Here is a 27908-nt window from a genome sequence, read left to right as displayed (position 1 = left end):
AGCACTCAATGAGCATTTGTACCAGACACAGGAGGTACAAAGAAAGGCAACAACATTATTCCTTTACTCTGAAACTGAGTGCAAAGGACTCCATCATTATTCATTAAACTTAGTGGGAATCAGGTGACTTTTATTTTATTTTTTAAGATTTTATTTATTTTAAATTTTACTATTCTTCCCCTAATCTTGCTTCCCTTTCCCCACCCCCCACAGAAAGCAGTCTGTTTGTCTTTACATTATTTCCATAGTATACATTGACCTAAGTTGAATGTGATGAGAGAGAAATCATATCGTTAAGGAAGAAAAATAAAGTATACAAGATAGCAAAATTACATAATAAGATAGCAGTTTTTTTTTAAATTAAAGGTAATAGTATTTAGTCTTTTTTTTTTCAAACTCCACAATTCTTTCTCTGGATACAGATGGTATTCTCCATTGCAGATACCCCAAAATTGTGTCTGATTGTTGCACTGATGGAATGAGCAAATCCATTAAAGTTGACCATCACCCATAATGTTGCTGTTAGGGTGTACAATGTTCTTCTGGTCCTGCTCATCTCGCTAAGTTTCAGTTCATGTAAATCCTTCCAGGCTTCATCAGGTGACCTTCAAAGAAAATAATAAAACTCCACAGGTTTCAGTCTTGTTTCCCACTATGAACACTCAACAAAGCCCCTTAACCCAGCTCCTTGCACCAAGTCTAGGAGCAGTGAAGTAGAAATGAGCCAGTGCACGATCATCAATGGAAGCTACATGGAGTGGCAGGGGCGGGGGTGGGGGAGGGAAAGAAGGAGACACATTCAGAAACAGCATCTTTACATAAAAGAGATCAATAATTCCTGATAAATTCCATGTGCTACTGAGGATGACTTTGAAGTTCTGGTTCTTATGGAATTTGTCTAAAGTAATAATTAAAATAAGCCCAATAGTCCTTAAAGTTATTCCGATGCTTCCCTGAACCAGTCAGTGACAGCTCCACCATTTATGAACTATCTCATCTTCCTGTCCTGAATTTAGAAGTCCCTTCCTTCATTCTTCCCAATGGACACTGCTCCCATTCTCCACTATCACAAATTTCGACTTCAGTTCTGTATCCATTGGCAAGGGGACACATCTAGACCGAAGCCAATCCTTGTCACACTGGAGTAGGATGTAACAGTGCCAATTGCCTAGGCTTTCATGGTCTCCAGTTACTGCCACTATGGTAGCATCAGACATGGTGACATATTGAACCTAAAACTGAATGTTGAGTTGGAGACAATGGGGACACTGCTGCCACTCTTTTTGTTTTCAAATGAGCATCTTGACCTTTGGCGTTTTTGAGTGGGTCTCTTCCATATTCTAGAACCTGGTTTGGATTCAATATCTGGAGTCCAAGCACAGTGACACCAACATGAGAGGACTCAGACCTTTTGCCTTTACTAGCATCTCTCCACACTGAATGCCTGGGCACTATTTCCCACTCCTCATGATCTACCAAATCTAGACCGGGCACCTGTAGAGTTTTCAACTCTTTTTCATGTTTGTCCATGAATAAGTTGTTAGAAGGGAACTTCCCTGAGGCACATTCAGCTGGCTGGCTGGATGTTATTTGTCCTTTTAGCTGATCTACTAGTCCAGAAGATTCTGGGCTTTAACTCCTTAAGACTTCTGAGGGGTTCCAGGAGGTAGTATATCTTGAGAGAGGTAGAGATTCTGTCCCTTGCAACTGTGTGGAGTTCAGCTGCTCCCCTGGTCTCAGACAGTCAAAGTCTTGGGTAGAAGCATTCTGTGATTTCCATGTTGGACCTTCAAGGTTGCTGCTCTTGGACTCAGCATCTTTTAAGATTTTAAATAGTTTGGCTGGAATTTTGTCACCTCTACTAGTTTTACTTTTGTTTGGTGGGTCCAGATCTTATCCAGGAGGCTTTGTGGCATATTGGGATTCACTACAACTAACATGACCCTCCATAACTGTCCACACCTACCTGCAAATGTAGCTCATATTATCACTGAATGGGACAAGCCCCTCTACATTGACAATGCAGTGATCCTGGAGGAGATACTTTATTTCAGGGAACATGCTCATTTCTTAGTGTCAACTATTTTTTATTAAGCAAATTAGTAATCATTTAATACATTTGTTGAATAAAAAATTAGCGTGTGTATGTGGGGGGTATGTTTTGTATGTGTGGTCTGTGTAGTTGTGTGTGTGTGTGTGTGTGTGTGTGTGTGTGTGTGTGTAATTAGGTTTCCACAACTACAAGGAGACAAGAACTTGACTCAGGAGATAGTCTCTTCTGCTAACTTCCTCTACTCACTATCAGCAAATAATTACAGTTTAAACTCAAGAGATTTTATCTCACAGAACTTAAGCAGCTGAATTTTATATTAGTATTTTAATAGAAATGGATGATATATTATGTGAATGAGAATTTCAATATATTTTAAAATTTTATTTATTTTTTTCATCCATATGTACATATGTAAGTTAATATTTCCTCCCACCTTCCCTTCCCATCACCTAACAGTCAGGTTAGTATTATATATACATAATTTTGATAAATATGTTTACAGATTAGTCATTTTTGTTATGAGAAATTAAGATTAAGGAAAAGAGATATATGAGATAATTTTTATAAAGTGTTCATCAGATTCTGAAGGATTGTTTTTTTCTTTTGTTTTGTTTTTCTTCCTCTGGATGGGGATAACATTGCCCATACCTGGTCTAATATGAATGTTCTAGCTCTCTGAACTGCTGAGAGGAATGGCTTCCATCAAGTTTGTTCATCTCATAATGTTGTTAATGTGTACATTGTTCTCTTGGTTCTACTCCCTTCACTCAGCATCAGACCCTGTAACTTATTCCATGCTTCTCTAGATTCTGACCATTTTATGGTTTCTTACAGAGCAATAATATTCCATAGTATTCATGTATGATAACTTGTTTAGCCATTCACCAGTTGATGGGCAGAATTTCATTATATTTTGCTATTTATTTGAATTACAATCAATGGACCAAACTGAACTTAGTTTTACTATTTCTGTTAAAAAGAAGATGAAAAATCATCCCATTTTTTTCATACCAACTTGACATAATTCTAGTTTATGAAAATACAGGAGAGAAACATAATTGAATGATAAATATAAATATATAGGTAAAATGATATATGTCACAACATGGTGTATTTTGATATATAGCATAAAATGACATAACATAGCATGATGGTGACTAGAGAGTTAATCTTGAAATTGGGAAGACATAGCTTTAAATGCTGCCTGAAACATATTCTATGTTTTCTGTGACCTTAGAAAGTCACAACTTCTCAGTGTCCCCAGGCAACTTTATAAGGCTATGTAACTTGCAGGACAGTTGCTCATCTTCATTTAAACAGTTAATTTCCTCAACAGAAAAGTTCTCTATATGATTACCACCATAGATCCAGAGATAAGATAACACACACAGACATGCTTGCACACATGTGTGTGTATAATGAAGAATATTGATAAAAAAATTCATCTATGATTTTGAAACCTAAGTGAAATCCCTTTCCAAAGGTCACCACAGAAGAACTCCTTCAATATATTGGGAGCCTCTATCCCTTTATTTACACAAGGGTGCTAATGGAGATAGCTCATCATTAGCAAGGCCATCTTTTATGTCTTATTATTCCTTTCCTTGATCTCATAGTTTAGTCTGTTGCTTCTCCTTTTCTTCTTCCTCCTCTTTCTTTCTTTGTTTCTTTCTTTGTTTCTTTGTTTCTTTCTTTGTTTCTTTCTTTGTTTCTTTCCTTCTTTCCTTCCTTCCTTCCTTCCTTCCTTCCTTCCTTCCTTCCTTCCTTCCTTTCTTTCTTCTTTCTTTCCTTCCCTTCTTCCTTCTTTCTTCTTCCCTTTCTCCTCCTTTTCTCTTTTCTGTCTCCCTTTTACTCCTCCTCTTCCCTCTCTTTCTCCTCCTTCTTTCTCTCCTCTCTCTCCCCTCTCTACTTCATTCTTTATGCATTTTATAGCCTGTTTAAATACATGTGCTTTTTTATATACCCATTAAACAATATCTGTTTTTCTTCATATTTTATAAACTGTGACATAACTTCTCAACATAAATACGATCAACAAAATGTTGGCATTTGAAATTTGATTTTTGCTATGGGTAGTGATTGTGGATTACGAACAAGTTTTGGAAATTTCCAGAGGCAATCAATTTCACTTTCTTTCTATCTGTTTTGACATTCTAAGTCTAATTCTCTGTCAATATTTGGTGTCTATCTAATATATTCTATTGGATGACCTCTATAGATTAACCATCTAATTTCATATTGTAAGCTGGGCAAGAGATATTCTTCATTCACTTATATTTTTTCCTGTGTCTTTAGGGGCCTGGTTTTTTGTTTTTTGTTGTGTCGGTTAGTGGGTCCAGATCCTACTCAGGAAGCTTTGTGGAGTTATGTATTTTACTACAACCAACATGATCATCCATAAGCTGGAGTGTCTGCAGAACCTCACTATCTCTAGGGAATCCTTTTTCAATTTAAACTTTACACTGGAACTCATTGGTGACAGTGATGAATTACTTTGAGCATATATCTCTTGGTTTTGCATCATCTTGCTATTTATTTTACCATCACAGACTTGCTGAACATACGATATCTTTGTTATTATATCCTAAAGATGATTACCTAATATTGATATATGGAAAGAGACACCTCTTTGAAAAAGAACTTTAAAGACAGAATTTTGCTTTATCACATAATTTTTTTAATATTCAACTCAGATTATGAACAGTTCAATTTTCTAAATCTTTCAGTCAATTGTCTAATATTAAGGATGCAGACTACTCTAGAATTGCTCTTCCAAAAGTCTTGCCTGTTTCCTGCTTTCACTGTCATCAAGGAATTCTCTGATTTGAGCATAGACAATTTTCATCAGTTTTTCTACCTGTGAAAATCAAGTTTATCAGTTGGCTATTTAGTGACTCTCACATCAATAAAATGTCATTTCCTGACTGTTAAAATATAGATATTATTTTTAGGATATTATTTGGTCCTTACCATGTCTAGCATCTTCTGATTCTTTTATTGAAAGAATTATACATAATCTAGAGGTAAGAGCCTTCTATTTTCTACAAGTAGTCTGGTACATATTTTGCATCAAAGTAATAAAGTATCACAGTGGATTTTTAAATTTGGATATCTTTTTAATATTTTTCTACTTTTCATGCCCTGTAACAGATATTTGTGCTCAAACATTTCATAGTAATCTTTTCACAAATCCATATTATGACTGCAGTAATGAAAAATTATCCTATAAAATGATGTTTCATGTTACACATGCTAAAACTCATACTACCAATTTCTTTATCTGATTCTTTGATTAAAAAATATTTAATCCATCTTTCCCTTTGGTTCCTTTTTTTCTGGTTTTGTTTATATTGAGAATATCAAGAATGCTTTTTTTTATCAATTACTCCAGTTGTATGTGTGCTTATTGGTTATTAGAAAGAATCACATATTGAGAATTTCTAAAACAAAGTAGTTTTCAAATTCCAATTCTTAACCCAAAGGACATTCTCTTCTCCCCCCCCCATGACTTTCTCTCTGAAGATATGTAAAAAATGTTTAAATTTGAGTCTATTTTAGATTTCAAAATATTTTTATTGTTTCTTACTTTCTATGACTTTGGAATTTATCACTAAACAAAGGTTGAAACTAGATTTAGCTAGAGTAGTCCTTAGAAGGCAAACATTACATATTGTCAGAGTAATACAAGAAGTTTTTTCAGTATGTTAGAATCAGCCACTGTTTGCATTTTGCTGGCATAACATTTGATAATCCAAAGTTATCTCCATGCCTCTATGAGGCAGTGGAATAGGATTTTGTAGCTGATAGATCTTATAGGGACATCCCCAAACAGATTTTTAGACTGTCATGAATACTAATTTGTGGGTTTTCCAGATCAGTAGAACTATTTTAATGCTTCATCAATTTTCTTGTTAAATTACTGTCAACATTAACTTTTTTCCATTTTCCTAGCTTTGTGAATAAAATAGAGTAATGCCAAACAGTTTCTTTAATGTAAATACCTGTAATATTAGTTATTTTGACTCTTTGCATGTAATTATTGAAGAGTTCCCCACACTGACAAAATCACAAATTTTCATATCCTTGTGATATTTTTATAACTTTTCTAATGCTGAACCACATTTGCTTTGTCTCCAAACTGATCATCCTAAACTACTTTAATTATGGTACATAGCCTCCTAGCTCATGATTTAGATTTATTCTGTTCTTCCCCAGAAATTTCAGTCTCAAATTTTTGAATTGATGTTAGGAAATAGTATTCTAACAATTAGAATGGTTCAAAAGCATTTCACTGTCACTAAAGCACATATATCTCTCTTCACAAAAGTCATCAAAAAGTCTAGCTAACTGTATTTCAAAATGGATTTTTCTTCAATTATTTTTTGGAATAGATGGCCTCTAAAATATTCCCCAGTTCTGAGAGTCTGCAAACATGAATTAAGCATCATCCTATGATGCATATGAAGCACTACTTACTTCAAATCATAGGAATATGGTCATCATAGTATTGATTCTTGATAATAAATAGGAGGCAAGAAGATCTTCCTAATTCTGAGGACAAAGCTCTCTCCATTTTACTATTTTTTTCCAGTTCAATTTTCTTTTCATTTTTAATTATATCCACTTATAAAGTGTTTCCCTGTAGGTACAGGTTTTTTTTAATATTTATTTTTATTTAATATTTATTCTCATTTTGTACAATTAATGTTATTTTTACATTAGTAAAATATTCTTGTTTAAGAGTAAACAAGATACCCCTCCCCCCATCAATATAGACTTGCTTCAGTAGTAAAGGGGAGAGAAAAAAATTAAAAATAAAAAAATAATAGTAATAATTGTAGGTATGGCCAGGTGGTGCAATGGACAGAGCACCAGCCCTGGAACCACGAGCACACAAGCCCACATCTGGCCCCGTTCACCCAAACAATCACCCAGCTGCGTGATATGCAAGCCACCCAAACCCCACTGCCCTGCAAAAAACAAAAAAAAAGAAAAAAGAAAAAAAAAACCAAATAAAATAAAATAGTAATAATAGTAGGGGTGGCTGGGTAGTGGACAGAGCATTGGCCCTTGAGCCAGGAGCACCCAGGTCCAAATCTGGCCTCAGACACCCAACGATCACCCTGCTATGCGGCCCCAGGCAGGCCACCCAGCCCCATTTACCCTGCACCCCCCAAAAAAGTAATAATAATAAAAAATGTGCTTGAGTCTTTGTTCCAACACCAACAACCCTGTCGTGGGTGGATCACATTCTTTATAATAAGTCCATGGCAAAAGTTACTTCCATATGTTTCCACTGTTGCCATTGCTGATCACAACTCCCTCCTTTGGTATTTCTCTACTACCATGTACTATATTTTCTCTCTCCTTTCATTCTGACTCTGCTGTAGGGTAGCTGAGTGGCACAGCAGACAGATCCCTGGCCCTGGGGCCAAGAGGCCCTGAGCCCCCCTACCACCCCTTAGGCCCGTCATCCACCTGGGCCTGTGGTCCCAGACAGGCCATCCAATCCCAGCCCCTTGCAATAAGTAAAAAAGAAAATGTGTTATATCTGACCACTCTCCCCCCATGGTCCATCCTCTCCTCCATTACTCACATCCCCCCTTCCCCCTCTCCACCCCTCTCCTTCTTACTACAAATGCCTATAACACATTTAGTATATATGCTGTTTCCTCTCCTAGCCACCTCTGATGAGAGCGGTTTCCCTCATTCCCCCTTGCCTTCCCCCCTTACATTTCCCTTTTTTTCTATTGACTCCATTTTTACACCATATTTTATCTTCGAATTCAGCTTTCTCCTGTGCTTCAACTATAAAAGCTCCCTCTACCTGCTCTATTAACTGAGAAGGTTCATATGAATATTATCAGGGTCATTTTTCTATACAGGAATGCATGCAGTTTATCATCATTAAGTCCCTCATATTTTCCCCTTCTCCTCCAATCTCCATGCTTCACGCGAGACCTGTATCTGAAGATCAAACCTCCTTTTCAGCTCTGGCCATTCTAACAGGAACATTTGAAATTCCCCTGGTTCATTGAAAGTCCATCTTTTTCCCCTGGCAGAGGACATTCAGCCTTGATGGGTAGTTGATTCTTGGTTGCATTCTAAGCTCTTTTGCCTTCCAGTATATTATATTCCAAGCCCTAAGAGCTTCCAAAGTAGTTGCTGCTAAGTCCTGTGTGATCCTGACTGTAGCTCCACAATATTTGAACTGTGTCCTTCTGACTGCTTGTAATATTTTCTCTATGACTTGGGACTTCTGGAACTTAGCTATGATATTCCTAGGGGTTGGTTTTTTGGGATCTCTTTCTTTGGAGGATCAGTAGATTCTCTACATTTCTATTTTGTCCTCTGCTTCTAAGACTATCAGGGAAATTTTCCTGTAGTAATTCTTTGAAAATGATGTCAAGGCTCTTTTCCTGATCATGAATTTCAGGTCTTCCAATAATTTTCAAATTATCTTTCCTAAGTCTGTTTTCCATATCAGTTGTTTTTTCAATGAGATATTTCACATTTTCTAATTTTTCATTTTTTTTGGTTTTGAAGTATTGATTCCTGATTTCTGGTAAATTCATCAATCTCCCTGAATTCTATTCTTTGTCTGAAGGATTTGTTCTCCTCAGAGAGCTTTCTTATCTCTTTTTCCATCTGGCCAATTTTGCTTTTTAAAGCATTCTTCTCCTCAATAACTTTTTGAACTGTTTTATCCATTTGACCTAAGCTGTTTTTTAGCATGCTATTTTTCTTCAGCATTTTTTTGGATTTCCTTGAGTAAGCTGCTGACTTCATTTTCATGTTTTTCCTGCATCTCTCTCATTTCTTTTCCCAGTTTTTCTTCTAACTCCCTAATTTATTTTCAAAAGTCTTTTTTGATCTCTGTGATAGCCTGAGCCCAATTTCTGTTTTTCTTGGAGTCCTTAGATGTAGGAGCTTGTGCTTCCTCATCTTCAGACTGAGTATTTTGATCCTTCTTGGGCTCATTTGCAAATTATTTCTCAGTTGTGTTCCTCTTTTTTCTCTGCTTGCTCATTTTTCCCAGTCTGTGCCTGTTTTGGGGTGCTTCCTGATCTTTTTGGACATTCCCACAAGGGTCTCAGTGTGTGAGGCTCTGTCCTCCCTCCTGGTCTGTGAATGAACATATGCACTCCCCTCTGCCACGGTGCTGAGGTGGGGGGGGCCCTGCTGCTCTTCCAGGGGGGCCTAGACTGGGATCAGGATCTGAATGTGGTTGGAGCCCCAGAGTCCTGTTCCAGGGGCAGAGGACAGAGCTCTGCAGTCTCTCTCTCTTCACTCCCCTCCCTAGCTTCAGTGGGCTCATGCCCTGGGGGCTCCTGCTTACCAGCTCTGCCTGCTTCTGTTCCCTGATCTGGGCTGCTAAAATACCATGTTGCTCGCTGTGTGCCCTCAGGGCTGGGCTCCATGTGCTTGCTCTGGCGGATGTCCCCCTCTGTTCCCCCACTTTTTGCCCAGTGCTCCCTGTTCTTTCCCTCTGGCAGACCATCGCTCTGGTGGGACGCCCCTCCGACCCCGGGGAGCAGAGCCTTTTTGCTCTTTTCCAGGTTACCTTGAGTAGGAGAACTGCCTCATTGGGTCCCTCTGTGGGTCCTTAGCTTATGAGTTTTATCAGAGAGTGCCTAAGACTTGATCCTTTCTTGTCACCATCTTGGCTCCACCACCCCCCCATTTTACTATTTTTGCCTCGAACTTGAAGAATTAATTATATGACTTAGGTGTCAAATTAAACAGTGAGATGTATGTTTAGAACAAATGAAACTCAGTGGAATGAACCTAAAAGAAAGTTGTTGCCACCTTATTGTCATTGTATCATTCTATTTTTCTTATTCATCATGAAATCTATGAGCAAATTGAGTCTTTGGGAAAATTGTTCTCTTTAATGAAATGCAGAGTATCAAGAGTGATGTTCATGCAAAAGATAATATATTTTTGGGAGAAGTAAGCCATAACTCAGACTTTTTAGCCTGATTTGAATGCTTTTGATACTCATAACTTTTGTGTCATCCTTGCTATTTTTTAATTTTTTAAATGATTAGAAATATATAAAAGCAGGGCTTGAGGCAAGAGGAAAGTTTTGGGATTAAAATACAGTTTTTAATTCCTCTCCAACAACCTTGCTGTATATATTGTGATATGTGTGGGTATACATACGAAATATTATTTTAGAAAAAAATGGAAATAGAAAAGTAATTCTGAAGTAACTTGCAACTGTTGAGAAATGGAGAAGAACCACAAAGCCTCCCTTTATACTTGAGTGAAAGACCTGTACTTAGTTACCTCTGCCTCAGACCTTTGGGGAAAATATAATTGAATTCAGCTAGAGTTGAGTAAGTTTTTACTTTGTGCTCAAAACAGTGCCAGGTGCTATGAGTGATACACAGAATTGCAGTATCAGGAATATAAAGTGAGGAATCAGGAAACCTAGATTTTAATATTAGTTCCTAGAAGGAGCTTGATACCTTGATCTCAATTGTTCTATCAGTAAAATGAGCAGTTTGGAGTAAATCCTTCCATTTGTTGGTCTAAAATTATATGATTCTGTAAGATAGGGCCCTTCCTATTCAGCACTTGACCTATTGAATGACAAAATTAACACATGAAATTATTCATAGAACAGTTAAAGAAGATATCAAGTAATCCAGTAGCCATAGAAGAGGCTGTGTTTGGACATGTGAATAGCTGATTTTATCTCATGGCCCCAGACAAAATGTTATTGTTTACTCATTCAATTATCATTAATATTATATAAAAACTAAATATCATTTAATAGTTAATCTAACTTTCATTCTCAAGATGCTATTCAAGTTTTGGAATTTGGCTTCATTTAAATCAAAGATTCTGGGTGGTCATATGTGTCTATTTTATCTAGTATTGAGGAGGTTGGGACTGGTGAAAATCTTGAATTATGTGAATGTGAATGAATTGAATCCTTTTAGGCTAAAAGTTGATTGGGTAGCCATACTAAGTCTGGCACCAATACAGTAAGTCTCCAGCAGCAAGGTGGATTTAATCTAGCTCAGGTAAGAAATGGGGCTCATCCCATTTCTAGATTAGAATCGGTACTATAAGCAATCCTGATACTTCCAGACTAATGTGAGATGAGGAAGCCCACTTTCATTCAAAAAAGTTAGATAACCTGTTAATTTTACAATTTGTTCTTCCCATTTTTTTTCAATTTTAATTTTTTAGAAATATTAAAATGAATTAAAACTAGATGTTATATCAAGAAAAAACTAATGTCATAAACTCTGTCCCAAAATCCCAACTTGATTCCATATTCAGTTTAGCAAAATGAAATAATAAGGTTTTAGAGATGATTCTTGGAACTGACATGTGAACTAGATCATTACAATTACTAATCTGTGTTCTATCAGTTGCTGCTACTGCTGTTGTTGTTTAGTCCTTCAGTCACATCCAACTCTTCATCAACCCATGTCCTCCAGTATCTCTTGAAGTCTATACAAGTTCAGGTTCTTGTTTCTATGTTGCTGTTTATCTGTCTCAGCTTCTGCCATCCCCTTTATTTTCCATCTTAATCGCACCAGTCTTTTCCAATGAGTCCTCTCTCCTCATCATGTGGCCAAAATATTTAAACTTTAGTTTCAGTCCTTCCACTGACTAGTCACATTAATTTAAATATTGACTGCTTTGATCCCCTTGCTGTCTAGGACTACAATTCAAAAACATCAATTCTGCAATCTTTAGTTTTCCTTATAGTCCAGCTCTCACAGTCATATATTATTATGGGAAAAATCCTAGCTTTGTTAGTAAAGTAATATATGTACATTATAGTATACTGTCCAAATTTGCCTTAGCTTGTCTTCCAAAGAACAAATGTCTCTTAATTTCATGACTGTACTCACCATTCCCAATGATCTTTGAGACTATTCTAAAAATTGACTCTGCTTCTATTTCTTCTCCCTCTACCATTAGCAGAAAGTAATGGTAACAGATGCCATAATCTTAATCTTTTTCTTTAATGTTAAACTTCAAACCACCTTCTCCACTTTCGCCCCCATCTTCACTTTCTGCCACCAGAATGGCATCATCTGCATATTAGAAAAGGTCAGTTTATGTCCCAGAACTAAAAAAGGGTCATGTCAAAGAATGATCAAACTACAAAAAAATTCTACTCATTTCACCCATTGGATAGCACAGTGTAAGAGAAAATATATAGGAAAAAAATTAAAACCTAGGAAATTGAATATTGAATTCTTGCAATTGCTATTTGAAGATGAAGTTTCGAGCATGACTTGAAAAGTAACCCATAATGAATCAATATCTGTACTACTGGTTTCATGTTTTGTTTGTTTTTTTCTCAATGGATTTAAAAGTAAAATGTCGATTTTCTTAGTTCTTGAAAAGGACCATGACATCAGGGAGTTGATGTCATGATATGATAGTGAATTGGATTTAAGTGAGGGAGGGCTGTGCAAAATTACTAGCCTCACTTTTTCCTCTGGGTCAAGTGACAAGATGTGGCTCAAGTTGATGAGAGATGGTGTTCAATGCTATTAGAGACTGTTACCTTTTTAATTTAACTGCAGAAGAAAAGTCTCTAGCTGCCTGGGGGATCAGAAAAGGTCTCTTGCAGGAGCTGAGATCTGAAGGAACCCAGGATTCTAAGAAATACAGATAAGAAGAAAAAGCATTCTAGGAATGGGACAACAAACAGTGTAAAAACACAATGTGGCAATTACCTAGCTGTGTGGCCTTGGGCAAGCCACTTAACCCCATTCACATTGCAAAAACCTAAAAAAAAAAAACCACAATGTGGGAGACAGAGCATTGTAAACTGACAGGAATGATTGGAATTGGTTATTCAACATTTATTAAGGCCTACTCTAAGATAGGCACTATGCTAAGCCCAGAGAATAGAAATATGAAAAATACAGTTCCTGTCCTCAAAGATGGATGGGAATAACAAATAAAAAGAAGAAATAAAACCAAGGATGGGGAGACACCAGGGAAACCAAGAAGAATTGCAGATGGAAACCTTTGTTTGCCCTCTATAAAAGAAGACCTTGGGAGGAATGAAGTCTTCTACCTTCCAGTCCTCTAATTAGTGAAGAGCAGAGGCTGTAGTTGGTGGGGAAAGTGTCTGAGTATCCAGGGCTCAGTGAGATAATGAAATTAGAAGTGATTGGTTTATCCTGGGTAGGATCCTCATTCCTTAGTGCTGAAACCAACCAGAATTGCAGATTGAGAGTGGAAGAGAAGTTGAATAGGTTATAATAAAGTTTGAGAGGTTTTTATTTTTGCCCTGTTGAGTTTAAGGATATGAAGAGATGTGTTTTCTACAGAAATCAATGAGATTCAGATGTAAAAACATTGGAGGGAAGAAATTGATAATAAAATATAAAAGGAAGTTTCACAATGAAGTTAGAGACACTTGAGAGCACAGTGAGGCCAGAAGAAATTTGGGATTAGGTCAGAATAGGGCTCACCTCATAGAGGCTCTATGTGCTCAGAAGCTCAGGTATTCAATATTCATCTGAAGAATGAAAAAAAAAAAAGTGAGGGACAGAGAGGTTAGGTTACTTGCCCAAATCCAGAGTTATTAAACATTAGAGCCAAGACTCAAACTTATCTTTTTACTTTGAATGCAATCCTTTCCCCACTATTCTATAATACCTTTCAGTATTATGAAGGTGAAATTAGAATTGTCTTGCTTCTTTTATTATGTTCTATTCCCCATAAAATTTCTCACATTTTAATTTTCCAAAAATTAACTGTTTGAAACCCTGAAAATTTAACTAAAAGATTAAAAAGGTTGGCATTATTATTTCTAAAAGTACTTTCTGTTTTCTTCTTCCCAGACTCTCCTGCCCAAAATGTATTACCCATATATTTCTTGTAGGGGTAAAAATAGAAACCAATCATCAGAGTGTGGGTGTTTGTGGGGGTAGGAGATGGTTTATCATTAATCAGCTCAATAAAAATATTCTTACAATAGTAGTGCTATTTAACTATTAAATAACAATATTTGACAGTCATACAAATACATCTATCTGAATATTTTCTCCTTAATTACCATCAAACTCTTCTGAAGAAATCAATTAACATGTGTTGATGAGAAAAACAGTAGTTCAGAATCGACTTGTTGAATGTCTTGAAAAGATTTAGAAGTCAAGACTTGAGCATTTTCTTTGAGTATCATTTCTAGCCTCTAATCCTGATCCCCAAATTTTTTACCATACTCCACAAGGTTCCCTGTTCCCACTCTCCTTTTGAAGCCAGGTATTGGGTTTCTACTTAGGTATGTACCCCCAGGGTTTAGCACAGGGTTTGAATATTAGAAAGCTTTTAATAACCAGTTGTTGACTTGACCTACCTTAGACTTACTTTTTGCTTTGTAAAATAAAGAGTTTTAAAAAGTTCTCTTTCATAATTTGTTGGTTTTAATGTCCTTTAAGGAGAGAGCCAACCAAATATTTGTTGCTCATATACTACATGTGTTAGGTACTTATGAAAAATAAAAAAAAATATCAAAGCCAAATTGAGAAGACTAATCCTAAACACACAGAATCTCTAAAAACAATTTCAGGCAGCTGGATGGTATAAAGGGTAGAGTACTCGACATAGAGTTTGGAAAAACTGAGTCTAACTCTGACCTCAGACACTAAATCACACACACACACACACACACACAGACACACACAGACACACAAACAGACTTAACCACTGTTTCCTACTGGGGATATATTCATGGGCTGTTTCTGCTATCTATACCAATGCATAGCTTCCTTGCCATGGTAAAAGTACTCTATTTTTTGTTTCTGCTTTTATACTGATAATTAGGTTGTGAAAAACACTGAAGAGCAATATGGGAAGAATAAGAAAAGAGTGAGGGACTGGAAGTTACAGAAACAATGATTTTTCATGGTTGTTTTATAATATACTTAATTCTTGAAAGGGAATATCTTTTAAAAACATTTCTTTTGGTATTTTTATTTCCTTAGTTATGTTCTTTTAAGAGAAGGCAGAAAGGGAATTCCAAGTCTTTTAATATAATAAAATGTTTTTATGGGATAAGTAACTCTCATTGATAACAGTAAACATTATGCTTACAAGTATCCTTCTCTCATTTTATACATTTAACTTCCAAAGTTTGAGTCTTTATGGAAAATTCAGTAGAGGGAACAATTTAAACTTGATCAAGATAAGCATTCTGAAATGAATTTTTTCCTATTACTTCGATTTAAATGGGTTTCATTTCTTATAGAAAGAACTCACTTAAGCTGAAAAAAATGTATCTCCATTGGCTTTTACTTTATTCAATTCAATAAAGTTAGTTTTCCAAAGATACAAGTCTTTTTCTTTCTGAAGAGGAGATACAGAATTATTGGAACAATTTCTGATTTCCTTCAATATAGGAATTGCCTGGTCTGGGAACTTTCCTCAGTAAAATGAATCTCAATTGGTCCAAGGCTTAGTAGACATATCTAGGACATGCCCTCAAACTCAAAAATATAAAGTGACTTCTTGCTGAGCACAAAGCTATTTTCAGAGAAAGAATATGAACCCAGATCATCTTTACTTTAAACCCAATATTCTGGCCACTATATTACATTGTTTAATTATTTCATTCATGTCAACTTTTCATAATTCCATTTTCATTTTTTTGTTGTGTTTTTTTTTTTGGTAGAGATACAGGAGTGGTTCATCATTTCCTCCTCCAGTTCATTTTTTTTTTTAGGTTTTTGCAAGACAAATGGTTAAGTGGCTTGCCTAAGGCCACACAGCTAGGTAATTATTAAATGTTTGAGACTGGATTTGAACCCAGGTACTCCTGACTCTAGGGCCGGTCCTTTATCCACTGCGCCACCTAGCCGCCCACCTGCCTCCAGTTCATTTTATAGAAAACTGTGACAAACAAGGTTAAGTGATTTGCACAAGGTCATACAGCTGGGTTTGACCTCAGGGAGATGTGTACAAATTTACAAGATAAGGAACACTAATAACACTGAACCACATATCTGCTCACTGTATTCTTTATACCTCATTCCTTTGTAATTAGTGGTAACAAAGTATACTAAAACCATAGAATCATAGAATGAGAATATCAGAAACTGAGGAAACCTCAACAGACATTTTGTTCAACCCATAGCCAAAAAAAGAATTTCCCTGTACGACTTACTAATGAGGGGTAGCCTGCTACTGTCCAGGGTAGCTCATCTTATTTTTAAATTGCTCTAATATTTAAGAATTTTTTTTTCATTCATTAGACCTATGTTTGCTCCTATAATTTTGACCCTTTGTTCCTGGTTCTCCTCTCTAAGCCTAATCAAAGTAAGTCTAATGCCTTTTTCATATGATAGGATTTAAAATACTCCAAGACAGTTTTTAGGTCTCCCTTGAGGCTTCTTTTTTCCAGGCTAAATACTTCCAGTCCCTTCAACTAATCCTCATATGGCATTGACTCCATACCCTTCACTGCCCTAGCTACTTTCCTCCAGATGTTCCCCAGCTTCTTAAATTGTGCCATTCAGAACTGAACATAATACTTTGGATGACCAGGGAAAGGTACAGAAGGATTATCACTCTTATTTCTGGAGGGAATGCTTCTTAATGAAACTCAACATTGTATTAAGTTTATTTTTGGCTTTCTTGTCACACTGTTGATCCTTACTATACTTGCAAGTCCACTAAAAACTATACTTTTTGTTTTTCAAGTGAATGAATTTTAGTGTTCCTTACCTTGAATATTTGAATTTAATTTTTTTTGAAGTCAGATCTTTTTGGATCCTGGTACTATCATCCAGTCTTAGTTATTCCCTAGTTTTGCTCCATCTATGCCAGCTGTATAATTATCTATCTTTAACATTACTATAAAAAAAATTAAAGAGAACAAGATGAAGCACATATCCCTGGTCACTAATTAAGTGAAAATGGAATCGATAGGACAATAGGCATGTTTTAAGTGCCCATTTTAAATGTACCATATACTACAAAAATCAATATTAAAAAATGAACCAGGGGTGACTAGGTTGCACAGTGGATAGAGCACTGGTCCTGGAGTCAGGAGTACCTGAGTTCAAATCCCACCTCAGACACTTAATAATTACCTAGCTATGTGGCCTTTGCCAAGCCACTTTTAACCCCATTGCCTAGAAAAAACTAAAAAAAATGAACCAGTTTCAACTGTCAAAACCTATTCATCCTATTGGGGGAGTTAGGTTTAAATTTGCATATTAAATATATGTAAAATTAATAAGAAAGAGAAAGAGATAAGCATGTATATGACCCCCTACTATATATAAGATCATATAATAAACATTTCACAAGGAATATCAAATAAATACATGATTAGGTAAGAAAGAGAAACAATAATATCAATGGGGTTCAGGAAAGGCCCCATGTGGTAATTATGACTTTTTTGTATTTTGAAGGCAGCATTGAGGCAGGACTTTGACATGGCTAGTCAAATGCTTTGAAATAGGATGTGGAATGTCTTGTGATATATTGATTGGATTATGGAGTGCAAAATGGGGAGTATTACAAAATCAAGTTGGAAGGATAGATGGAAAGGAAATCTAAATATGGGTATTTATCTTTTATTTAAAGAGAATAGAAACTCATTAGAGTTTATTGAATAGAAAACTAACAAGGTCAGATATGTGTTTAAAGAAGATAACTTTTGACTTTAATGTAACTTCTAAAGACTATTCTCTGCTCCTATTCCTTCAACCAGTTAAATACATCTATTTATATTATCACCTAGTTAAGATGATTTTTATATCACAAACATTTCTGTAAATGTCCTCCCCATACCTCCAGATTGAATGGTTCCCTTAGCAAAAAATAATAAATGAATGAATGAAAGATTGAATATAAAGAAAAGACCCATTAAAATTATCTGAAATGCACACATTTACCCACAGTATTCTTCTTCTTCTCTGCCTTGGGTTTCACTATCTTTCTAATCACTACTTTTCAAATAACTGCCTTTCTAGTTATTATCCTCTGTTTCCTTTTAGTTGTCTTTTCTTATATAATTTTTTAAAAAGTTTATGTAGTCAAATTATTTACTGGATCTTTAACAATTCATCCCTTATTTTGTTAACAATTTTCCCCCAATGCTGATTTCAAAGGGTATCTGATCTTGTTCTTTTCTATTATTTTAAAAAGCATGACTATTTATATTCAGCTTGCTCATCCTTTTGAGTTTCTTGTGACAAATGTTAAATAACTTTAGTCTCATTAGTTACAAACTATTTTCCATTTTTTCCAATATTGGGGAAATTCTTACCAAATAGTGCTTTTCTCAGGACATCTATCAATCTGTCTTTCCTTCTATCTATCTGTATGTGTATCTGTCTGTGTGTCTATCTGTATGTAAGTATGTATGTATGTATGTATGTATGTATGTATATACACAGGATCACTGTTATAGATTGTTTCTGATTCCTCTTTACCTAGCTTGTTCTACAGATCTCCAGTGTTGTTATAGTTATTTTTGGCTACCATCAAATAATTTTGATCATGGTTTCTTTATAATGTATTTTGAAACCTGGTAATCTTAGGTTCTTTTCATTCCTATTTTTTATTATTACTTCCATTGAAATTCTGGGCTTTTTCTTCTTTCAAATGAATTTATGATTGCTTTGTCTATTCTAAAAAGCGTTTCTTTGGTAATGTGGTTGGTATAGCAGTAAAGTATTACACCCATTGATAAAGCTTTTTTAAATTTTTATTAGTGTGCCTCAGCCATTGTTACTAAATAGCTCTCCAAGTACTTGTCTTCCTTTATTTTTGTATAATGTTTTGCAGTTGTCTTTATGTAAATTTCGTATATGTATTATTATATTAACTTGCAAATTTTTTTGTATTTTGAAGTTATCTGGAATCAGTTCAATGATATCTTCGGGTTTTCTAAGGATACAATCATTTCTTCTACAAACAAGGATAATTTTGTTTTCTCTGCAAATATTTATACCTTTTATTTTGTTCTCTTGGGTTATTACTATTGTTAGTATCTCTAGAACTATGTCAAATATAATAGGAACAAGGAGTATTCTTGCTTTGACTTCTGTTATTCTGTTATTCACTTCTATTATTAGAAAAGCTTCGAGCATTTCTCTAAAGCAAGTAATTCTCTACTTTTGGTCATATTAAAGCAGTCTTCTTTTTACAATAATGAAAAATAGCTGATGCAGATGAGTTTTTTGAAAATATTAATTAGCAGTTTGTCAGAAGTGTTTTTCTGTATCTATATGATCAGTTATGCCTAGTTCTGAATCATCCTCCCATTCCTAGTATTAATAAAACTAGGATATGGTGAATTGTTTTCTGGAAATATTATATTTTTCCTGAAAGGAATTTATTTAAAGTTGTTTATCAATTTGTGATAGTGAGATTGAATTTTTTATCTTTCTCCTTTATCTCTCACTGTTTTTGGTAACAGAACAAAATTTATTACATTAGATTTTGTTAAAGTGCTTTTGTCTCATTAATTTTCAGAAATACATTTCGTTTGAATGTTCAATTTTGTTGGAATATTATAAAATGTGCCTATTTATATTGATTATTAAGGGTCTCCTTTCATTTTTTCATTTTGTTTTCTCTTAATCATATCAGCTACTTTAAAAAATTGTTAGTTCTTTAAAAATTTTTTGCTTACTACTATGAAAGTTTCTGATTATTTTTTTTTATTTTTCCTTTTCTTTTCTGTTTTTCTTTTTTATATCATTATATATGTAGCTTTTTATTCTATTTTTAAAAATTTTCTTCTGTATATTTAAGGATCATTAACTTGTTTACTTTCTAGGTTTTCAAAAGTCATTGATTCAGGTCATTGATTCACTTTCTTTTATTTTATGCAAGTCTATGCAAGACACCTGATTTATTAACATTAGGGGGTTTTTTAGGGTTTTTTTGTTTTTTTTTTTGCAAAGCAATGGGGTTAAGTGGCTTGTCCAAGGCTACACAGCTAGGTAGTTATTAAGTGTCTGAGGCTGGATTTGAATTTAGGTACTCCTGACTCCTGGGTTGGTGCTCTATCCACTGCACCACCTAGCTACCCTGTTAACATTAGTTTTCAGAAAAGTTTTCTTCTGAAGATTGCTTTAGCTATATCCTGTGAGGAACATAGTATTTTGTCTCTTTTTTATGACTTCAAGTAAAAAGACATCTAGTTTCTTTCTTTCTTAAATATTGTCCATTTGGGTACAGATAATTGATACCATGAGTTTTATTGTTGCTCCTTTGTTGGTTTTGGTTCCCTATGAACCATGTAAATTTCTAAACTCCCATTCTTCCCTATTATAATTATTCTCCATGCAACTTAATGCAGTTATATCTTTTTTTAAATATAAAGTTCTTTTGACAAGATTTGCAAGATTCTGGGCAAGCATATTCTTATCAGCCTTACTTCAGGTTCCTCCTTACATCCAGTAAATAGTCCTTATATGATTATATAAAAGTGGGTAAGGCAGCTAAGTGGAGCACCAGATAGAGTTCTGAGCCTGAAGTCAGAAAGATTCATCTTCTCTAGTTCATATTTGGCTTCAGGCACTAAATAGCTGCGTGACCCTGAGCAAATCACTTAACCTGTCTTGCCTCAGTTTCTCCTTTGTAAGATGAGTTGGAGAAGGAAATGACAAAGCACTCCAGTGTCTTTGCCAAGAGAACCCTAAATGGGTTCACAGAGAGTTGGATACATTTGAAACAATTAAACTAAAGGAATAATTCAAGAGGGTGGTCCCCCTTATTTTACAGAGGAAGAAATTATATGCATATAGATATTAAATGACTGTTTAAACCACACAGGTAATACAATCACATGTTAGATTTTAAACTCTGATACCCTTGGCAGTACTCTTTCTACTTTATCATGCTTCCCTTTTTAAGTTATTAACCCAGTTTGTTTCACATGAGCATTGAAAAAAGGAAAATCTTACAAGTAAAATGAATGAGTGAACATAACCCAGTTGAAGGAAAGCATGTTCATTCAGTTATTATTCTTTAGAAAAGAGGAATACTGCCATCTGTTGTTAATAGAAATTATTTTCATACCAGCTAAATTCAAGAGCACTTCTAAAATATAACCATACAAGTGACTGAACAGAGTTTGATCTAAACAGAGTTTGTGTCTTTTCTCAGCCAATATTTCATTTTGGATTTTTTATGTAAAAAAATATTTCATTAAATGGGGGGGGAAGAGAGAGAGAGACAGAGAGACAGACAGAGACAGAGACAGAGAGACAGAGAGAGACAGAGAAAGAAAGGCAGAGACAGAGACACACAGAGGTGGAGATGGACAACATAAATGTGAAAGAAAATCAGATGAGGCTGAGGGGAATCATGAACACTGCTGAGAGACTAAAGTCTAGAACAATGTTATACTACGGATACAGGAAAAAGAAAGAAAGAATGCTAACCACTCTTGAAGCAAAGATGAGGCTTTTCCCAAAGAAAAAGAAGTTGTACACTGAAAAGGAAGTGGCTGCTTGTACTCATAATGATGATATATATATGTAGTGCTTTTAAGGTTTGCAAAAGAATTCAAATATATTATCTCTTAAAGAGAATCTATATTGTTCTTTGAGGTAAAAGATTATTGAATAAAGAATCATGCTTGAAAAGAATATAAGAGTAGTAGTGATTATTGACTCATTGCTGATGGAATTGAGGCTGTATATTTTTCCCAGAACAAGTATCCAAGATGACAGAGCTTCCTAAGAATTGTCAAACTGTATGACTACTACCCAATTCTAATGATTCATTTGGGTACATGTTATACTTGCAGAGGAAAATATTGCCAAAGATGTAGCATTGGCCAAGAAACAGATCTGAGAATCATTGGTGGTGTTTTCACAACATTGTTTCCCACTGAAGGCAAGGTAATCAGAAGAGAAAAGCAGATTTAAGTAGTAAACAATTTTGCCAAGAAGAGTTGGTGTTTGAAAACAGTATAAGGATTTATAGAATATGACTTAACTTATAAGAGAAAAGATTTCTGGTCATCCATAGTTTACCAAACTAAGCCTAGTAAGTATTTTTTCTTGAGGCTAACAAATTTAATTTAAAAATGACTTTACATTGAAAAAAGAATATTGGTTTGAAGTAGGGGAATAGTCTTTCCTTCTCAATGCTTCCTTCTCAATAACTAAGTTAGTTACCAGACAAAATATCTATAATGTAGGAACAATAGAGGCACTTTTAAGTTCAAACTTTCAAAGTATAGAAAGGAAATTCATAACTTCATATATGTATCAGTATCAAAGGATATATAACAAGCAAAGCTATGCAACAAGGTGAATTTGACCTCGATATCACTGATAATTGTTGGGATGAGATCGTTGTATATTTTGCCGTTGTATTTTTTGAAAAGGAGAAATATATAACAACAACAACAGAAAGATAATCAAAGGAGGGCTGTCTAGTGTGAAGTGTATGGTACTAGAGAGAATATTATTATATATTAAAATGATTTACTCGCGTATCTTCTTATACATATATAATTGTTGTTGTTGAATCCTTTTATCATGTCCAATTCTCTGTGACCCCATTTGGGGTTTTTCTTCTTAGAGATGCTGGAGTGATTTGTCAATTCTTTCTCTAGTTCATTTTACAGATGAAGATCTGAGGCAAACCAGGTTAAATGATTTGCATAGTATCACACAGATAATAAGGTTTGGAGGTCAAATTTGGACTCAGGCCCTCCTGACTTCCAGAGATGATGTTCTATCCCTTGTATCACTTAACTACATTATCTATATGCATACAAATGTGTATCTATCCATACATGTGTATGCATATGTACACATAAATGCTCACATATAGTTGTACAAATATGCACACATATAAATTTCTGACATTTCAGCAACTGGAGGAGTTACTTTTGGCTTAACTAAGGCAGGAATAACAGGAATATTCTCGTAAGAGTTTATTATAGACTACTGGAAGAGGAAAAGGAAAAGCATAAGGAATTGAGGAAGCAAGCTCCAAGCCTAACCCAGTTAAGGTAGAATAGTTACAGACTTCAAATAGGTAATCATCTGTGGAGTTTTGTGTGTCAAAAGTGAAGCAGTTAAACATTTCTTGAGTTGCTTTAAGATGATATCATTCTTCAAATGGCGGAGAAAGCAAAAAAAAAGGTAGATTCTGTGATGGAGCTAATTCTCACTAATAATGTTGGAACATTTTTTAAAGGGTATAGCCTAATTTATAAGGAAAGTCAGGAATTGATAGCTTATTAGATTTTAAAAGACCAAATTTCAGAGTTCAAGAAGGGATAGATATAATCATGTGGACTAAAATTATATTTAAAAAAATTAGTCAAGAAGAAATGGGAAGTTTTAAAGAATAAAATTTCAAAGACCAAAAAAAAAAAATCCAATGAGAAAGAAAATTAAGAGTTGCTTAATAGGATGGAGATATATATGTATGTATATATAAACTCAAGAATCAGCTTTTGCAATTCATGTAAAACTGAGGCAATGTTAGGATAAATCCAAACGTGCATCATTGGTCCCTCAACAGCTGAGAATCCCTGGAAAATCTAAGGTTAACAAAAAAAATAAAGCTCTTTAAAGGAGTAGATGAAATAATAATAATTGTAAATAAAGAAGGCACAATTGTTCATCTCATTTTGATTCTCTTTTCTGCTAAAAATAATAACCTTTGCATTGGAAAAGGTGAACAAAATTGACTATTATGTTGGTATCCAATGCACATAAGGAGATATTTAGCCATGAATTTACTTAGCAATGGATTCCAGGCACCTGTCCTAAATGGCTTAACCTAAAACACTATATAATATGGCAGAAAGCATTCAGGCTCTGAAGTCAGAGGGTCTAAGTTCAAATCCTATCTCTAACACATGTTATATCTTTATGACCTTCAAAATTTCATTTAATCATCCTGGGTCTCCATTTTTCTGATTTTTACAATGAAGAAGTTGAATAATACCTCTTATATGCTTCCCAGCTGTAACTCTATGATTCTCTGAATTAAGCCTGAGGATGAGGAAAGAATTGGTGGATATGTTGCCTTGGCTACTGTAAAAAGTTATATGAAAAATCACCTATAACAAGAAGGACAGCTTAGAGAAGAGTAAAAAGCAAATGGAATATCAAAAACGGGAAGGGAAGAGAAAATATAATTTGCAAATTTTGAACCAATCAAATTGATTGCTGAAAAATTTTAGAAAATAGTAAAGGAAAGAATTGTCCCACAACTAATAAATTACTAGATGAGATTTAAACCCAGATTTTCCTGACTCTTAAGTACATTATTTTTGTTGAGTCATTTCAGATGTGTCCAATTCTTTGCAAACACATTAGGAATTTTCTTGAAAAAGATTCTGGAATGGTATTTTTGTTTCCTTTTCCAACTTATTTTACAGATGAGGAAACTGAGGATATAATAACTTGTTCAGGATCACATGGTTAAAGTGTTTGGGGCCAGATTTGAACTCATAAATAGAATTCTTTGTGACTTCAGACCTTGCATTCTTTCCCCTGTTCCACCTAATTCCATGCCCTGCTTCCCTATAGATAGAAGTCATTCTGACAAAAAACAAACCAAAAAGCAAGCAAACCTAGGGATTTTAGTGGACAGCAAGTTGAATGTGAGTCAGAAATATAAGGCAAATATGGAAAAGTACCTTTTTAAGTATCAGAACTTCTAGAATATTGTACTGTACTCAGCCTCCATCAAACCTGAGTTAGATCATATTTTGTTCTGGATACTAAGATTTAAGAAACATATTGATAACCAGATATTGTTTAGAGGTGAGTAATTTAGGATGGTGAAGGGCCCTGCCATGTAAAGTTCAAGGCATATGATAATCAGTTGAAAGAACTGATGTGGTTAGAATATGGAAAAGAAAACTGGAGGTGGGCAGAAGGTGTGAAGATGGCACATTATAGCTGTTTCAATAATTTAAAGGGCCATAATGTGGAAGAGAGATTAGATCTTTGGATTTAGAGTGCTCAGTTTCCTCAGCTGTAAAATGAGAATAATACTGCTAAATTCTACTATTACTATTATAGACTATAGTTAGAGATCAAATGAGATATTAAAATATATTTTAAATTGTTAAAATATCAAACAAATGCAAAGTATTATTATTATTATTATTAAAAGCTGTATGTCATAGTGGAGAGAGGGGGGTCTGGAAGACCTGGGTTCATATCCCACTTTTGACACTTTCAGCAAGTCATTTAACTCATGTGATTTTCAATTTTCTCATCTATAAAAAAATTTCTCATCTATAGTAACTGTAGTTCCAACATCATAAGTATGTTGTGATGTCACATAATGTATTATGCAGTGTTTATGATGTATATACAGTGTCTCATAAAGTTTGAAATATCATACAAATTTCATGAGATTCAGATATTTAGATTTACTTCAGACATCTTACTATTAAACCCACAAATCCACATCAACAAAATGTGACAAGGACATCATATCAAGGACAATGTCAACTTTAACTAACAAGTTATTCCCCCCCTCACACACATACACATACCTTCCAACACTTCAAATATTGTCCCCATAGAAAGATGAGAAGTCTACATACAAACCATCGAATCCTAGATTAAGAGATGCAAGGGATTTCAACAGTCATTTAGTCTAATATCCTTTTTCTTCATTTGTGGAACCTGATGCTCAGAGGTAAAGTGAAGTCATAAAAGTAGTAAATATCAGAACCAGGATAAAAGATGAGATTTTCTGACCCCAGCATTCTTTTCACCACATATAAGGTTCTTCACCTATTTCTTATTTGGCATAAAACTTCATTTTCCTACATACTCATTCAGATTTGAATTCCAGATTTTCTATTTTAAGGTGGCAATCTGTATTTGGTTGTCTCCTTAAATAGTGTCTAGGAAATGATATTTACATTCTCTTAAAAGTAAAACATAAATGTTTCTATTATCTGAAGAGCCTGTAATGTTTATAGTGCATGGTCATATTACCTTTTTTATAGAGAATGTTTGATCCTGTAAACCATAAAAAGACAATTCTGGTATTTTGTTTAGTATAGCTCTACTTCTTACAAAATGTACTTTAATAGACTTCAAGTGTATGTCCATTATTTTGAAATTAACGTCTATCTTCAAATTTTACCTTCCTGTAGTCCCATCTTACTGAATGTTTCAGATTCTCATCTAAAATTTCACTAATTAAATGAAAAAAAAATTACATGGCATGTGATAAAACTAAATTTGTAATTATTTATTTTTTCCTAAATCGATGACTTCATTCAGGTAGGGAGCACCTATTGAGAACTCACTCTCTAGTAATACAAATAGGCATCAGTCAATTCTGTAGTCTTAAGGTGACAAGTCTTTGAGAGCTTCATGCTAAAGGACTTACCAAAAACTAATAAGATAGCATATGACAGAATTGGGGCTTGAGATCAGCTTATCCTGAACTTAAGGGCACCTCTATCCCCTACACCAGCACTTTTCAATCTGTTTTCACTTATATACACCAAACTCTTTGACAAAGAGGAATCACAGCACACTGAACATTTAAATCAGCCACCCTGCAGGAGTTTTTGGGAATCCTCCCAGGTGATCAGTTTTACTTCAGTAAAATCAGCTTTTCTTTTTTTGTTTTGTTTTTTGTGACTTCAAGAAATATCCAGTTTGGAAGTTAGCTTGTTTGTGTAAAAGGCAATTTTTATTTTTTTGATTATAAAATTCACTTATCATATTCTGGTTAAATAAATATATGTCAAATAGTATAATTCTTAATTTTCTTTTATCTGAAATACCATATTATCCAAAATTGTACATCAAAATATCTCAACTGGAATCATGACAAATAAGTCAAAGAACTGTAGCCTTATATTTGTATGAATTTTAAAGTGTCAAGTTAATAAAATTTATTTTATTTTGCATAAAATAGCTTTCTATGTATGTATATGAAATATATTCAAATAAATGATAATGTGAATATGTTCATGCACACCAAATGCATATATATTTGTATGTATATCTGTAACCCATATATAAACATTTCTATATATTTCTACATATGTAGATATATGCATTTTATATACATATACTGAATTAATTCTGTTCTTTTGTAGCAAAAATACAGAATCTAAGATTTTAAGAAAAAATATCCTAAGTTCATTATTTGTTTCTTCTCTGATTTATTTGACTGTGTCGGCTTGTTGTTTTTTTTAAATCACATATTACTACCCCTTTTTTGGTTCTATTCCTCTGAGCTTTGCTACCACCTTGGATGTTGGCTATAGACAGTAGCTAAAACAATCTTCCAGCCCTCGGGCATTAAATTATGATAAATCCTATTCTTGGCAAAAAGCCTAGAGTTGTTGGCCCTCAGATTTCATTTCATACCTCATTGACATCTTTGGCTTAATTTGGATCTGAAAGTTGTGGTGAAGCTCCTCCCTAATGTGGGTACTCTTTTGATTTTAATAAAACTGTATAGTTAACCTTATAAACCGGGGAAAAAACCCAAAATTCCTAATTACAAAAAAAGGAATTAAGGATTAGTGAACAGCGTGTTTGGGGGGATTTGGAGGGGTGTATTTATTTTTTCTCTCAATGAAAACGTCAGTTTTTGTCTTTTCAAAATTTCCTAACCTGAGGTAATAAACTTTGTATTATTGGAGTTTTGTTTTTGTCTTCACCTGAAGATAACAGTTTAAAAAAATAAATAGAAAGAAACACTTTGGAAATATGTAGACTATACTTTATGAAATATTGTAAGCTAGCATTTTCAGTTGAAAGTTATTTTTAAGATTTATTTTGTAAACTTCTTTGGTGGATTTATGACTAATTTTGAACTGAAGGGAAACTTCCCCCCCCCACATTTAGGGTCATAGTTTTTGAAATTGAAAGGAAAC

At 34.4% G+C, this 27908-nt stretch overlaps 1 protein-coding gene and 1 pseudogene across 2 annotated transcripts in view; one reads left to right on the top strand and one right to left on the bottom strand.

Moving 5' to 3' along the window:
• PDE3A (phosphodiesterase 3A) overlaps positions 1 to 27908 on the top strand; it is a 399420-nt gene that overhangs the window by 221954 nt on the left and 149558 nt on the right. The window lies entirely within an intron of this gene.
• On the bottom strand, positions 963 to 11583 carry LOC141493568 (starch-binding domain-containing protein 1-like; annotated as a pseudogene).

Source organism: Macrotis lagotis, chromosome 7, assembly GCF_037893015.1.
Source record: "Macrotis lagotis isolate mMagLag1 chromosome 7, bilby.v1.9.chrom.fasta, whole genome shotgun sequence".
NCBI lineage: Eukaryota > Metazoa > Chordata > Mammalia > Peramelemorphia > Peramelidae > Macrotis > Macrotis lagotis.
This window is presented reverse-complemented; position numbering and strand designations above follow the sequence as displayed.